A 15,359-nucleotide genomic window follows, 5' to 3' on the forward strand; every position below is an offset into this window, starting at 1 on the left:
CACGTAGGTTGCTTCCATGTCCTGGCTGTTGTAAATAGAGCTGCAATGAATATTGTGGTACACGACTTTTTGAATTATGGTTTTCTCAGGGTATATGCCCAGTAGTGGGATTGCTGGGTCGTAGGGTAGTTCTATTTTTATTTTTTTAAGGAACCTCCATACTGTTCTCCATAGTGGCTGTATCACTTCACATTCCCACCAACAGTGCAAGAGGGTTCCCTTTTCTCCACACCCTCTCTAGCATTTCTTGTTTGTAGACTTTTTCATGATGGCCATTCTGACCGGTGTGAGGTGATACCTCATTGTAGTTTTGATTTGCATTTCTCTAATGATTAGTGACGTTGAACATCTTTTAATGTGTTTGTTGGCAATCTGTGTATCTTCTTTGAGAAAATGTCTATTTAGGTCTTCTGCCCATTTTTGGATTGGGTTGTGTTTTGTTTTTTTTTTTTGATATTGAGCTGCATGAGCTGCTTGTATATTTTGGAGATTAATCCTTTGTCAGTTGCTTTGTTTGTAAATTCCATGTCCTCCTAGTATGCCATCTTGACTCTGCCCCTGCATTAATTTTTATTTTGATGATGTCTCATTAATTGGAGTTTTTGGGGGTCTCCTTAAAGTTTGCATCTGAGATGGTTGCCTCTCCCTCACCCTAGTCCGGCTTTGAGTTTGTGTACGATTCTCAGATGGCAACAAGCCTGGAAGCTTGGGTTACTACCAAGGTCCAGGTGATGACGGGTAATGATGTGGTGGGATGGGTAATCCTTGTACCTGTACCAGCTTCACTTACCCAGCGCTTTGTCCCTGCTGGGCACTACTGATGCCTCTTCTCGCCCTGGAAGCTCCAGGGGCATGGACATTATCTGGTTTATTCACATTGTAGTCTCCAAAACAAGGACAGTCCCTAGAACCTTGTAGGTATCCAATGAATATTCGTTGAAACAACCCTATGAGGTTAGTGCTGTCATTATCCTTATTTTGCATGTGGGGAAACTAAGGTTTTGGAGGAATTCGCTAATGGCCCCAATTCATGCAGCCAGTGAGTGGTGAATCCTGCTCTGTCCCCTCTAAATCCTGTGCTGTCCCCAGGCCACCGCTCTAATTCCTTCTATGGTCACATAAAGCTGGGGATTCTGCCCTTCGAAGTTTCCCACTGACCATAGTTGTTGATGGTCATTGCTTCTTGGAAAATCAAATAAAATACGTCTGTGATTGGATGCATTTGCGTATATGTTTGTCTGTTTAAGCCTCATGGAACATGGACATTTCAAACTCTCTGGTAGCTACCCATCCTCCCATTTTTTTTTGAGAAATGTTTTCAAACCTGAGCTATTCAACCTGCCTGTTATTAGGGGCAAAAATGTTAAAAACACTTCGTGAGACACAGGTGTGCTACTGCTTCCCACCTGTTGGATAACCAGGAGCTTCTGACAGCAGCCATGGGGCAGACCCTCTGTTAAAGTGCCTACCAGCAACTTGGACTTTTGTAGGGTCTGGTCAAAATATTCTAAGTATGTTTACCCATAACATCAACCTAAAATAAATTACCAGGGCCAGTGGCCTTCCTTCTATATTTTTACTTATTGTGTAAAACAAGAAGACATAGAATTATAACTAGTGTATGCACTTATCTACAGCTGTCCTTTTACCCAGGAAGACTGACAATTGCCTTCACCTCAAGGGCAGAAGTGAGAGAGGAGCCCATAGCTCTCAGGACTGGCAAAGCCAGAGAGAAAGTATTAAGAAATCCAGCTTTCGTCAACAGGAAGCATGAAGATCTAGAACAGGGACTGGCAAACTTTTCTGTAAAATTGTAAGTGGTTTAAGCTTTGCAGGCCATGTGGTCTCTGTTACAACTGCTCAACTCGCCAGGTGAAAGCAGCCATAAACAATAGGGAAAGAAGTGGGCATGGCTGTGTGCCAATAAAACTTTATTTACAAAAGCAGGCAGTGGGCCAGCTTTGGCCCACACGATGGGCTGTGGTTTGCCAACTCTTGATCTGGAATGCTCTTTCCCTTAACGAGGTTATGTTACTTTATGTATTTCCAAACCAAATACGTGGACCAATAACAACCATGATGATGGTTGACGTTTGTAAAACATTTATTATTGACCGAGAATATACGCAAACACCCTCTCTTGAGCCTGTAGAAACTAGCACCCCTCCAGTGCCCTCCATCCCTTCTGACACCCCTCGTCAAGCCCACCCTCTCCCACTGCATGGCTACAGTGGGGTCCTGCTCAGGCATCCCTTGCCCCCTCCCTGTGCAGCTGGTTTCTACATAGAAGCCAGGGTGATCTTCTAAAAATGTAAATCAGATGCTATCACCCTCTTACTGAAAATCCTTTGTTGACTTGTCGCTGCTTTTCAGCTTAAAACCCAAGTCTGCCCTCTGACCCCCAGAACGCTGCAGGGCCTGGCCCAGCCCCGCTTCGCTCTCCCACTGCCTCTCCCTCCCTGGCTTCAAGCCACGCTAACCTTTGTAAAGTCCCCCTGGCTCCCGCCACCTCAGGCCTTGCCTCTTCCCGGGATTCCCCCCACCCCACCCCTCTTTCCTCTCGTTTGCTTCCACAGCGTCCTCCGCAAACACCGTCTCAAGAGAGCCTTTCCTGACCCACAGATGAGGTCAGGACCTCCTGCTATCGGCTCTCCTGGCTCTCTGGAGTCGTCACGCATAGGGCGCGTTTCCCCTGATAAATTAGTGCTCATTCACGCGTGGGATGCTTGACTCCTTGAGACCAGAAGCTCCATGAAGGCCATGACAACACTGCCTTATTCACACCATGGCCCCAGCACCCAGCAAGGGGCCCAGCACAGAGTGGGGACTCTGGAAACACTCCATTAAAGACACACGGAAACAAATCCAGGCACGGGGTGCCCATGGAATCAGCTCCGCCCCCCGGGCACCATCGTTAGGTGAGGTTAACAGAAAAAAGGAAGGAAGTGAGGGTGACTGGGACCTTGAGAGTCATTCAGCCCAGAGACAGGTGGGCAAAGGGTGACAGCTCTGCGCAGAACGGAAGAGGACAAATAGAAAGCCCAGGCCCAGGGACAAGCAGGACAGCTCTGGGGACGAACAGAGCAGGCAGCCGGCTCGGGACCGGGAGCAGGCCCACGTTTCACCGAGGGCCAGTTCAAAGATTTCTTCTTACTGTTTCCTGACCCAGCAAGTCAAGATCAAAAGTCTACTGCTCGGGCTTCCCTGGTGGCGCAGTGGTTGAGAGTCCGCCTGCCGATGCAGGGGACGCGGGTTCGTGCCCCGGTCCGGCAGGATCCCACATGCCGCGGAGCGGCTGGGCCCGTGAGCCATGGCCGCTGAGCCTGTGCGTCCGGAGCCTGTGCTCCGCAACGGGAGAGGCTGCAACAGTGAGAGGCCCGTGTACCACAAAAAAAAAAAAAAAAAAAAAAAGTCTACTGCTCAACTCCCTGTCGCCCCTGGTATGTGATGTACCAAAGGCCACTTAGGATTTTTTGCCCTTTGCATCAACATTCTTAAATAACCTTGGACAGCCTAACAATCGAATACAAACCTAGAGTTGCGGTTCTGACAAGCTTATTGTGTACAGAATATTGAAGCTTAGAAACTTGAGGTTTCTTTCTCTGTCATTTGGAGGCATCGTGGTGCAGGGTTGCTGGTATGAGGCCTGAAGGCTGACTGCCAGCAAATGGGTCCCAGCTCCACGGCCTGTGGCTGTTGACCTCGGAAAGCTACTTAACCACACTGTCTCCATCTGAACAATGGGGACAATTAGAGTGCTTGCCTCAAAGAGCAGTTGTGTGGATTAAACGGCTGATCCAAGTGAAGAGACATGGGCCTAGCCCATTAGAGGCTCTCAGTAAATAGAATCACAGCTTTTTTTCGTTTTTATTTTATATTGGAGTATCAATATTTTATATTGATTAACAATGTGTTAGTCTCAGGTGTACAGCCAAGTGATTCAGTTCCACATATACCTGTATCTATTCTTTTTGAAATTCTTTTCCCATTTAGGTTATTACAGAATACTGAGCAGAGTTCCCTGTGCTATACAGTAGGTCCTTGTTGGTTATGTGTTTTAAATATCGCCGTGTGTACATGTCAATGCCAAGCTCCCAATCTATCCTTCCCACCCCTACCTGCCTCCAGAATCACTATTATGACATTGGATCCAAGCTGTACGGCCCATCCTGGCCCAAGGAGATGGGAGTGAGGTAGAGGCCATATCAGGAGCTGAAATTTCTTCCCTCTTTTGGGTGTGAGGTGGTCCTTGGGACCCTGGTGGGGAATGTGTCTCCTGGCCCACCCTGGTTCTAGGACCATGACCACACAGGGCTAGGGAAGTGGGCTTTGGTGAAAAACGGGTACAACCTCTCTTCCTGCCTTTGAACTGTCAGCTTCCACAGGCAGAAGAAACCACCCCCCAGGGCAGAATCACGGGCTTCCTTTTAGACTCCAAGGGACACTTAACAAAGCCTCGGGGGTGGAGGGCTGTTTCTTTGATCTCTATCCCACCCATTCTTCTTAAAATCATATACCCAGGACCTCCCGCCAATTTCTGATCTTTTGTTCCGAGTCAATTCATGAACGTTCATAAATTGCTTTGAAGATGAAAGTACCACTTCAGTGCACCGCGATACCCTTATTATTTTAACAAGTGGAGTCTGCACATGTCTCCTTGACATATAAGCTGTTCAAATATTGGTCTTGTTTTTCAGTTCAGCTGCGTGGGAAAAGAACTTGCATCATCTCTTGTGTATACTCCCACATCTACCGCTATGTGGAGTGAGCACTGTTTTCATAAAAATATTTGCCTTTTCTCCAACAAAAGAAATTGATGCTTCTCTTGGGGATACCTCTCCCTTAGCCAAAACTCCAGTAATTATTTTCAGAGATGTGTATTTTTTTTAAATGTCTAATTTATTGCAATGCTTACAAATGCCAATAAAATGTACTCTATTATTCACAAGGCCAACAAAGTTCAGTGCACGCTGAAAAAAGTTTGGTGCACACTGAGAAGAAATACATATACGAACATAATAATGGATTCATGAATGAACACAAGGATGGATTCCGCTTGGAATTGAGGAAGAGAATAAAGCATTTTGTTCTCTAGATCCACTCTAAATGGCTATTCTCTACCCAGGCTCCAAAGAGCCTTTTCAGAGAATTTCTCTGGAAGCATATCTGACTACATCATGGCGCATTGCTTTGGCCACCTTTGCTAACTCCGCCGCAAGTCTCACCAACATCTAATGCTTCCATTTGCTCAGCCTCACTGGCAGATCACCTTTCAGGCACTAGAATTGACCTGTGTGCTGACAGCTGGGACCAGGCAGAGAAGGCTGTTGGAGGGGGTTGAAGAGAGGCCACTGGATGGGGCTTAGAAGCACAGAGTCATTACACAAACGCCCAACCTTGCAACTGGTACCTGGGAGCATCCCTCACACCTGCCACAGGCTACAGGCTTCACCATCTGGTTTCCACTCCACGTCTGAGCATGACATTCTGTGGCCTGGTTTCTCGTCTCAGCCGTGATGGAGGGAGTACACGGTGTGGTCCATCAACCAAGCTTCAGGGACTTACGCTCCACGGAGGAAACGGGCCTGTCCTGTGAGAAGTCAGCGCCTTCCCAGCGGCCAGGGCTTCTCCTGTCCTGGGCTGAAATCCTAGGGGTTCTGGCTGGAATCATCTTCCTGATTCCTGCTTCTTTTAAAGGTTTCCTCAGAAGTCAGTCTGGCTTTCCACAGACCTGGCTCTCTGCGGTTAGCCAGGGGGCCTAACCCGTCTCTCGCAAATGCCCTTGAACCCCAGAAACCCCATTGACCACTAACCCCACCGCAGCCCTCCCCTCTCCTCGAGTCCCCAAGCCCCACCGCCTGCCTCCTCTCTGGGATCTGCCCACTGCCTTGTGGCATCTTTGATGTTGTTTGGTCGGTATTGTAATTAAACTTTCCACCAGTGCCTTGTTTTCTTGGGAAGGAGCAATCTGATTAGATCCACCCCTTGGAACTCCTATCCCAGGATGTCTGCCCAGGACGGCCACCCACTCCAAGTCATCCAGTGCCCCACTGGGCTCGGTTTCTCTGCCATATGGCAGACCAGACACATCCTGGAAGAGTTTCCCACCCCTAGGAGGCAAGAATATGTTCCAGAACCCTCCCTCCCATACCCTGTCGGGGAGATCGGCTCTACTCATAGCAAAATAAATGAAAGCACTCAAAGGTCTTTCTCTCTCGCAAGAGCAAGGAGTTCCTCCTGGCTGTCACAAGGGTGTCCCCCTCCTGCCTCGCCCCCCTCATGTGCAATGCGGGCAGAAAGCTAGAGCCCTTAATTCAGGACGTGGGCACTTGGGAGCACTTGTGGGGCACTTGTTGCATAAAGTATTACCCCAGACTTAGTGGCTTACCACACACGTATATGATCTCACGGTGTCTGTGGGTCAGGAGTCCCCGTGTGGCTTAGCTAGGTCCTCTGCTCAGGGCTGCACTCAGGTGTCTTCTGGAGCTGGGTTCTCATCGGAGGCTCAGCTGGGGAAGGAACCACTTCCAAGCTCCTGAGGGTTTTGGCAGGTTCGGTTCCTTGCGGGTGGTTGGACTGGGGGCCTCAGAGCCCGGCTGGCTGTCGCCTGCAGGCTGCCCTGTGTTCCCTGCCACGTGGGCTTCATTAAAGCCAGTGAGGGAGGGAGTCTTCTGGGAAGATGGAAGTTGCAAGCTTATGTAACAAAACTGACACCCCAAAACGCTTCCCATATTTCACAGGTTAGGAGTAAGTCACAGGTCCCAGCCACATTCAGGGAGGGGATTACGCAGTGTGTGGACACCAGGAAGTGGCGTAAGTGGAGGCCACCCTAGGGTCTATCTGCTGTACTGGGTACCAAAGGAAGGGACGGTTAGGAATACTGGCATCAGCAAGATGTCTTTTAATGAAGGCACTGCGACACCCCAACCATCTCATCAAAGATACTTTTCCAAAAATGTTTACCTCTTATATTTAATAATTATTTTAATCGAAGCTTATTACAATGTATTTGTTTTGATCACATGTAGGTTAATGTTAAAATGATAACTAAATCCGGAAGAAATAATTTTTTAATTTCCACTTTTGTTCATATTTCTGTAACAAAGAAGTATAGTGGGCAATCAATGAAAGATTTTCTTTCTTTTTTAAAATAAATTTATTTATTTATTTATTTTTGGCTGCGTTGGGTCTTCGTTGCTGCACGCGAGCTTTCTCTAGTTGCGGCGAGCGGGGGCTACTCTTCGTTGCAATGTGTGGGCTTCTCAATGCAGTGGCTTCTCTTGTTGCGGAGCACGGGCTCTAGGCGCACGGGCTTCAGTAGTTGTGGATCACAGGCTCTAGGGCACAGCCTCAGTAGTTGTGGTGCACGGACTTAGTTGCTCCGTGGCATGTGAGATCTCCCCGGACCAGGGCTCGAACCCGTGTCCCCTGTATCGGCAGGCGGATTTTTAACCACTGTGCCACCAGGGAATTCCCTGAAAGATTTTTCAATCATAAAAATATTTTCTCTTGGAATAAGATCCTGTATGGAAGAGGAATGGAAATACAATTTAAAGATAATAAATTTCCAACACCTAGAGAAGAGAATTTGGTATGTTTTTTAAATGCATGATAGTAGACATAAAATCACTATAGCTTTTCCCTTTCATTAGATATATTTTAAAGAGTGATGAACTGTGTTATTTTAAAATGCCGTCATTTGCATTCTGCTGGAAATTCTACTCTTTTTTTTTTTTTTTTTGCAGTACGCGGGCCTCTCACTGTTGTGACCTCTCCCGTTGCGGAGCACAGGCTCCGGACGCACAGGCTCAGCAGCCATGGCTCATGGGCCCAGCCGCTCCGCGGCATGTGGGATCTTCCCAGACCAGGGCACGAACCCGTGTCCCCTGCATCGGCAGGTGGACTCTCAACCACTGCGCCACCAGGGGAGCCCTCGCACCTTTTATGTGAACTTCAGTGGTACCGTCAAGGCCAAGGCAATTTAGTTTAGGTTAACCAGGATTTGTTTCAGTTGGTAAGAGAAACATCTTGCAACAGGTTTTTTCAATTCTCTTTAAACATGGTGGCATTCCTTTACTTTTCGCCTTTTGGAAGCAGCAGTTGCATATATGGAATAGCAGATTAAGTCTAAAAATGTGGGCCCTACTCAACTTTATTTTTCTGCATATGATTATGATAAAGGATCACGACACCCTTCACATTTCCAAGGAAAACCCAATTGAAAGTGTGTCCTTGCCAAACTCCATAAAACAGCAGAGTAAACCAGCAGAGCATTGCGTCACCCCAATAAAGCTGTAGGTTTCATCACACGCACCAACAAATCTACACGGCTAGTTTCTGCGCTCATCTTTTCCAGAATTTTACACCTATTGTACCAAAAGGCATTTTAAACACGGACATATCAACTCCCTAATAAAGCAAAAACAAAGGCATTTCCCTTATTAGAAACAAGATACCCCATCACTTAAGGTCTTCAAACATTATTGCACTTTCAGAACCTGACAATGCATTCAGTGAAACAGTCCACAGACAACTAGTTTTAACAGACAGATTAGACACGGATGTCCTAAACTGTTTATTAGGTAAGGATTTTACAAGCGTTACTCGTGTTAGTGGTAGCGGTGGAGCTGGAGAGCACTGTGCCTTCTCCAGGCTGCGCGGCGAGAACCACCGGTCGTGCGGAGGACCCTGTGGCCTTCCCTGCCTGCAGGCGCCGCCCTGTGCTTGTGGACTGGCGTGGTGATCCACTGGGTGTCAGGGTTTCTTCTCTTAGCTTTATGGAATGGATCAATGAGGACAACCTCCAAAGATCCGTACGTAGAATCTTCACCAACCCAGTAAGGCTTCAGGACCCTCCGGGCCCCAGAGCGGCGCCCAGCTAGCTCCTCGGCGGCAGAGGGGAGGCTTCGAGCGAACCTGAGCGGGTGGACGCCATGGTGGACAGGCGTGCCGTAGGTGGCAGGCACACTTAGGGACCGGGCGTTTGCGGCCACCGCGCCACACGCCAGCCGATGCATGACATAGCCTTGCTTGGCCTCGCAGCCCAGCCGCGTCTTGTCGGGCCGGCGGGGCGCGGGGCGGCACAGCGCTGAGAGCTGGGGTGCTGCCCGCGGCGTCCCCTGAGCAGAAGCGCATCGCGTCCGACGGCTGCTTCGGCCCCAGCTCCCGGGTGTACGCGCAGGTGCCCATCGCGGCTCACCGGACGGCCGCCGCCAGACGGCAAGGGAGCCCCCAGCTTTCTGATCTCCTTCTGCTGTTTGGGGTGCAGGCCGAGGTGGGCGCTGATAAATTCAACAACAACTGAATATAAATATATGTATATATTTACATATACACACCACACCCCACTGAATATAACATAGGCCCATTTATTAAAATATACATTTCTACGTTTATATTTAGAAATTATTTATATTATTTGTATTCTAATTTATTATGATTAAGTATATAATTATTATGTTTTATTACTATAATTTAATTTAGTATAAGTATGCTTTATTATGATTATAACGTTTTATTATTTATTGTTACAATTATAAATTTATAAATATATTAAAAATAATTATTATATTAAAGACAAGTGTTTGGCTGTCCCCTCTAGAAATATTTATTATAATCTTGATGACCCTGAAAGGAATCGTGACAGATTTTCTACAGTTACCTGGTTTTTCAGGAATTTGGTGGGCTGCTGACACACAGCAGTGTGTGGTGTAATGTGAGGCCAGGGCTGGATGGCCTGCCCATGCCCTGCTTGTGTTTTAAATAAAGTGGACAAAGGTTTGTAAGAAAGGAATCTGGAGGCTCTGGTTTCTCCTTGGACACCACACCTCGTTCCCAGGATCCCAGTAAAGCAAAGAGACAAGGAGGCCCGAGGGACAGAGCCCAGGCCCTAGGCTGCCCGCTGCCCCTCCAGCTGCACCCTGTTTGTCACCTGAGAGCGGCCACAGCTGCTGGTCCAGGACTTGTCCATACGCACCAAGGGCAGGGGACGCAGCCTTGGTCTGGACTGAGCTCTGATCTGCTCCCAGCACACGGAGTCACAGCCCGATTAATACCCTGTTTACACCAAGGGCTATGGAAGGCATGTGTTTGTCCCTGTGTGGCAAACTGCAACTTCGGGGATCAGAAAATCCCAGCCAGTTCTAATCCATCCACATCTTACATGCTCATCCTTTCACTATGCCGAGTGGTTGGTGGTCAAGTTCCTTTGTACTCATCAACTTTCAATATATTCATCTGCCGGTAGTCGTTGGTAAAGGATGGTGTCAGGCCCACGCTTCCAAGAGAAAGAAGGTAAAGAAAAGGAAATCACGTTATATACCAACCAAATGCTGGCAAAAATTTCAGTGTATGAACCTAAGAGAATAGAGGTCTCTTCTCCAGAAGACAAACCAACAAAATCCACAGAACCTTGCTTTACTTATCTCTACAATGGGAAGATACTCCCTAATCCCTCAGGGATGAAATCTGTAACAATTTCATAGCTCGGGGATGAATTAGACAGAAATTTGGAAGGTGCAGAGAGTTTAGATGTAGTGTTAAGATGTAGTGAAATGGTACCATTAAAATCAATCTTGCACAGAGCTTTCAAAAATCCTGTGCTATGGTGACTCTATTTTGCCTTAAAAGTGGGTAACAGCTTCTCTCAAATTCTCAAATTCTTCTCCCACTCCCAACTACTCTAATGCCCCTCATCCTTGCTCCATATCTGGGAGAATAATTCTGGGAGTTTATCCACCAAAAACATGTTTAAATTCCTTCTTTCCCTCCACTCAGCCTCCCAAGAAAGTATGTGTATAGTACTACCTCCTACCACAGTGAATCTAATTTTTGATTCTTCTGTCAACTAAAACCAAAACAAAACAAAATGCACAACCTAAAAGTTGAGAATTATGTTTTGTTTGGGGACCTTACTGAGAACTATAGCCCAGGAAAGCAGCTTCTCAGATCACTCCGAGGGACTGTTCCAAAGAGGTCAGGGAGGAATCAGGTTATATAGGAGTTTTTGCTGGGGAAAAAAATGTAGTTGAACATCAAAAGATCACTGCTAATCATAAAAAAGTAGACGTCTTCAGTTAAGGATTTTAGTGCTTTTCTGTGTATGGGAAGATGCAAGAGTCTGGGCTCATTGAAGTCATTCCTTTGATAAGCATCTTAGCTCTCTAGGGCCAGTATCTTGCTTTTCTCCATCCTGAGTTCCCCTCAGGGCGTGCCATCGGGGGGGCTGCCATGGCTGATGGCTTGATGGCCTGAACACCCTTTCTTTACTGAAATGGCAGGTGACATGCTTTGTACACACTTCCTAAAAGGGTCCTGGTCTCTGTAAAAATGGGGGAGAACATTGCTGGCCGCCACAACTGGCCAGGATTTCTGCATGTTACATGATGCCTCTCTTCCTGGCCTTTCTTTCATGGGGTTAAGGTGACCTTCTAGGCACTCTCTCCTTTCCCTGACAAAGTCACAGAGTCCCATGGACCTCCATTGGGCAAAGGCATGGACTGTATTTGGACTGAGTAGTTTTCATCTAGGGGGTATTGGCGGGGTTATAAGAGTTTGTCCCATTGTGTTACGGGCAGGTCCCAACCACGAGGAGAGTGGAACACCAAACCCCAAAAGGGATTTTGGTTTAGCTCAGCTGCTCTGATTAATTGGGAAGGCCTGGTGACCGAAATTTCACAAGAAAAGGAAACCACGTATCATGTTGAATGTATCGTCTTGGGCACAGTTATCTTAAACTGAACATAAACTGGTACCTCTGCCAAGCTTCTCTGTACAACCACAACGTTTCATGGGAAGAAACAAAAGTACATTTTTTGAGTGGGGCATAGCCCTCATAGTATGGTTTCTAATAAAGGTCAAAGGTCTGGGAGAGATTTTGGTGAAATCAGCTAAAGTGCTTTGCTTGGCTTGAACCCAGAGCTAACTGAGGTTTCAGGTTTCATGAAGACATTTGCCCAGCAACAGGGTTGATAACGTGTCATTTAGTATCTGGTCTTCATAGCCGAGACCTCTTCACTATGGCTGTGGCTTGAAAATGCTCTAAAAACCACAGGAAACATTTTCCCAATGAATCATAAACCTTCTGGGAAGTCAGAGGATTCAGTCAGATGTACCTCCATTCTTCCTGGGGCCACTTGGACAATTCAGATAACAGCGCGGAGACCACAGCCCACGTTTTTTCAGATCTAAAGATGAACTTGTTATCTGAATGGGATTGAGGCAGGGAGTGAATTTCTGTGAAGGTACATGAAAAGGGGGCTGATTGCCGCTAACACACCTAGGACGCATTTTCTAAGTGATTTTTCCTAAATTTGCTGATCCCGTGTCCAAATCCTACTCAGTTAAGAAACGTCCAAATTCCTTTGCCCCACGGTGCCTGGATTCGTTCCACAAGTGCCAAAGGAAGAGTTCATTAGCCCAAGAGTACTTCTCAGACTGAGAATCTGAACAGCCAGGGGCGAAGCATTGTAACGCTGCGACTGGAAGGCCCATTCTTGAAGCCACATTGTGGCCGGTGGAATTGTGTTCCTCACACCTCATCAAAGCTAGACCAACCCTAGCGTCCATCCAGACACAGCCTGGTGTTCACAGAGCCTAACTGGGCTGGTTTCCTTCGGCTCAACCCAAGAAACCTAAACAGTAGTTCTGTACTTAGAATTTCCCATGCGGGAAAAGCTACCGTCTTCCAACTAGAGAGAAATCAGTGCACGGGAACCACGCTAGTGATAGTGCGGGGTAACAGCTGGACTCGTTCACCTTGCTGCTACGGCAGAACGAACTATCAGGCATGTTCAGAATATGAGCACAATTGGAGGACTAAGTATCCTTTCTCTTTTTTTTAATTTTTAAATTTTACTTTATTTATTTTTATTGAGGTCTAATTGACATATAACATTATGAGTTTCAGGTGTATCGCATAATGTTTTGATATTTGTATGTATTGTGAAATCATCACCACAATAAATCTACTTAGCATCTCTCTTCACGTAGAGTTTACAAATCTTTTTTTTTTTCTTGTGTTGAGAGCTTTTAAGAACTACTGCCTTAGCAACTTCCAAATATACAAGACAGTATGATTAACCACAGTCATCGTGCCAGATGTCGCATCCCCCTTTTGACCCCCCATCACCCATTTTGCTTCCCAGCACCCCACGTCCCTTGTCTCTGGCAACCACCAATTTGTTCTCTGTATCTGTGAGCTGTTTTCTGTTTATTATTATCATTATTATTATTATTATTATTTTTGAGTCCACATGTAAGTGAGACCATATGGTATTTGTCTTTCTCTGTCTGACTTATTTCACTTAGCAAAATGCCCTAAAGGGCCATCCGTGTGGCAAATGGCAAGATTTCCTTCTTTCCCGTGGCTGAATAAGATTTCATTGCATATATATACGCAACATTTTCTAGCATTCATTTGTTCATTGATGGACCCTTAAGACCTTTCTTAAGCTCAGGCATTTTATGTTGCAGCTGTTGTTGATGGCAGAGCTGCGTGGCTTGTGGGATCTCAGTTCCCCGACCAGGGACTGAACCTGGGCCCTTGGCAAAGAAAGTGCTGAGTCCTAAGCACGGGACCACCAGGGAATTCCCAAGCCGAGGCATTTTTGAAAATAGCTCTGTATGTAGCAAGAAACACTAAAAGAAAAGTGATTCTTCTCCATATGCCCAATAAGGTGGATTTTATTATAACTGTGCCTCCAGGCCGAGGCTGGGGCATTCAGATGAGCGCCTGGACAGCTAGGAAAGATTTCTTGCAAGAGATTTGAGGGGGAACTAACAATATGTAGGTCTTTCAGATAGACCATCAAACAAAAGGACGTACAATGTACAATAAGTATTAAAATAAGCCAAAGGGAAACTACAGAGAAAAAGGCTGGCAGGAGAAAGATAACACACTAAAGACATCACATGGCCCCGTACGTGTTTGTTAGGGCGATGCAGCAACTAACCATGCTCACTGCAAAGAGGAACCTACAATGCGTTCCTGTAAGAAGCCAGAAGGAGGAGAGCTCAGCAGCGCAGGAGAAGCATGATGATTTGAGAAACCCTGGGGGCTTTGAAGGGGAGAGCCGTCATCCCCATTTGCCTAGGACTAAGGGGCTTCCCACGATAAGAACTTTGGGCAACTTGGGCAAATTTGTGAAAAATTCATATGGGTTAGACCCATCCCACCATGGCAGGAAGCACTCTGCCTAACCCGAACCCTAACCTGAACCCTAACCCTAACCCTAGGCCTAACACAAACCTAACCCTACCCCTAGCCGTAATCCTACCCCTAGCCCTAACCCTACCCCTAGACCTAACCCTACCCCTAGCCCTAACCCTAACCCTAGCCCTAACCCTACCCCTAGACCTAACCCTAGCCCTAACCCTAACCCTAGCCCTAGCCCTAACCCTAATCCTACCCTAGCCCTAACCAGGACCACCTCTGGACCTCACGTTTATTCTCAGACCCACAGCCGCAGGTGAGGGCAGTTCCCACAGGCTCTGACCTTGGCATCCCGGCAAGCTGCTGGCCCGTGTTCGTGAAACACAGTCAAAACCAGAGGGGGCAGGAGCCCGAAAGGACGGCAGAGGCACAGGAGGATGCTTTCCGGGGAACCTCAGCCGCGGCTGCGGCCTGACTTTGCTCAGGCTGAAGCTGCGTGAGGAAATGAGGGCAAACTGTCCATCAGGAACCTCGTGACACCAGGGCTCAGGTCACCTCCCTCAAACAGGCCCAGGGAAGCACGCCGGCCCTCCAGGGCGGGGGTGAGGGGACAACGGCTGGTGTCTCCTCTGCAGGGCAGGAGCCAGGCTTCTGTCAGGCCAGCCTGCCTTGCCTCCATCAGCCTTGGACTTTCCTGGTTCACTCACAGGGAAGTTCCTCAGACTCATGGCATCCGTGACAGCTGCGGGTGTGGGACTCCAGACTCAGTAAGGCGGCTTCATGGTAGCCTTTTACCTGGTGTTGTAGGTAACAGCGAGCTGCTCCCCATAGAAGACACTCACCTCTTTCACAACCTGTGCTCCGACATAGCTACCCTGTGCTGGAACATTCTGTCCTGTGCCAGCAGACTCCTTCAGCCCAGCATGGTGACTTTTGCTCAACAGAGGGACTTCTGCTGCCCTATTCTAGGAATACGACATAACTCTACCCCCTCCTACAGCGTCACCCTCCTTGGAAGGTTGACGGTCACCAAGGCTTCTCAGGCAAACGAGTGTTGCCTCTGAGTTTGCCCCAGCTTTCGTGGTGTTAGCACAGAAAGACGTTTCTGTTTCTGACCCTTGGCGGGGCTCCCCAGTCTTCCTTCCCCCATATTGCTAAGGAGGCTGAAAGGTCATACTCCACTTTGACTTGTCCATTTTTTCTTGCA

Source organism: Globicephala melas, chromosome 2, assembly GCF_963455315.2.
Source record: "Globicephala melas chromosome 2, mGloMel1.2, whole genome shotgun sequence".
In the NCBI taxonomy this organism is placed as follows: domain Eukaryota; kingdom Metazoa; phylum Chordata; class Mammalia; order Artiodactyla; family Delphinidae; genus Globicephala; species Globicephala melas.